We start from the raw sequence: 1,882 nt of genomic DNA on the forward strand, positions 1-1,882 counted from the left end.
ATATTTTATTTAAAATTTTTATTAACATTATTGTGTTTGTTCAGTGCTTTTGTGATTATGCAATTAAAGTTCTTTTCAATATTGTTACTCTATTCTCATACAGAATACTCTGATTTTCCTTTCGAATTTTTTTTGTGATTGTAAGAATGATACATGCTCTTTGTAAAACATTCAGATAATAACAGAAATAGAGAATGCCAAAAGAGGATGCTTCCCCAAAATCTTATCTTGGTTGTAGTGTACATTACTTTAGGTTAATTAAACATACAGTCACTTTCTAACTTGCTTAATGTCATAGACTGAATTGTGCCCCCAAAAATATCTGTCAACTTGGCTAGTTCATGGTTCCCATACGACTGTCTACCATTTTGTCATCTGATGTGATTTCCCTATGTGTTGTAAATCCTATCACCATGATGTAATGAGATGGATTAGTGGCAGTTATATTGATGAGATCTACAAGATTAGATAGTGTCTTAAGCTAATCTCTTTTGAGATATAAAAGAGAGAAGTCACCAGACAGATGGGGGACCTCATACCACCAAGAAAGCAGTGCTGGGAGCAGAGCGCGTCCTTTGTACCCGTGATTCCTGCACAGAGAAAACTCCCAGACCAAGGGAAAACTGATGACAAGGACCTTCCTCCAGAGCTTACAGAGAAAGCCTTCCCCTGAAGCTGACACCCTGAATTTGGGCTTGTAGTTTACCAGACTGTGAGAGAATAAATTTCCGTTTGTTAAAGCCATCTGCTTGTGGTATTTCTGTTATAGCAGCACTAGATGACTAAGACACTTATGTCTAAGATGTTTTGTATTTCAAGTACCTTGTTTTTTTTTAAATGTTGTTAGGTGCCATCAAGTCGGTTCTGGCTCATAGTGACCCTATGTACAACAGAACAAAACACAGCCCAGTCCTGCACCATCCTTCACAATTGTTGCCATGTTTAAGTCCATTGCTGCAGCCATGGTGTCAATCCATCTCGTTGAGGGTCTTCCTCTTTTTTTCCTGACCCTCTGCTTTACTAAGCATGATGTCCTTCTCCAGGGACTGGTCCCTCCTGATAACATGTCCAGAATACTTGAGGCAAAGTCTCACCATCCTCGCCTCTAAGGAGCATTCTGGCTGTACTTCTTCCAAGACAGATTTATTTGCTCTTCTGGCAGTTCATGGTATATTCAATGTTCTTCACCAACACCATAATTCAAATGCATAAATTATTCTTTTGTCTTCCTTATTCATTGTCCAGCTTTCACATGCATATGAGGCAACTGAAAATATGGTTTGGGTCTGGCACACCTTAGTCCTCAAGGTGATTGCTTTTTAACACTTCAAAGAGGTCTGTTGCAGCAGATTTGCCCAATGCAATACACTGATTTCTTGACTGCTGCTTCCATGAGCATTGATTGTGGATACAAGTAAAATGAAATCCTTGACGACTTCAATATTTTCTCCATTTATCATGATGTTGCTTATTTGTCGAGTTGCGAGAATTTTTGTTTTCTTTATGTTAAGGTGTAACCATACTGAAGGCTGCAGTCTTTCATTTTCATCAGTAAGTGCTTCAAGTCCTCTTCACAGCAAGGCTGTGTCATCTGCATGACGCAGGTTGTTAATGAGTCTTCACCAATCCCAGTGCCACGTTCTTCTTCATATAGTTAGTCCAACTTCTCAGATTATTTGCTCAGCATACAGATTGAATAAGTATGGTGAAAGGATACAACCCTTACGCACACCTTCCCTGATTTTAAACTATGCAGTATCCCTTTGTTCTGTTCAAATGACTGCCTATTGGTCTATGTACAGATTCCACATAAGCACAATTAAGTGTTCTGGAATTCCCATTCTTCTCAATGTTATCCATAACTTGTTATGATCCACACAGT

This window comes from Trichechus manatus, unplaced genomic scaffold (assembly GCF_000243295.1).
Source record: "Trichechus manatus latirostris isolate Lorelei unplaced genomic scaffold, TriManLat1.0 scaffold00091, whole genome shotgun sequence".
NCBI classification, from domain to species: domain Eukaryota; kingdom Metazoa; phylum Chordata; class Mammalia; order Sirenia; family Trichechidae; genus Trichechus; species Trichechus manatus.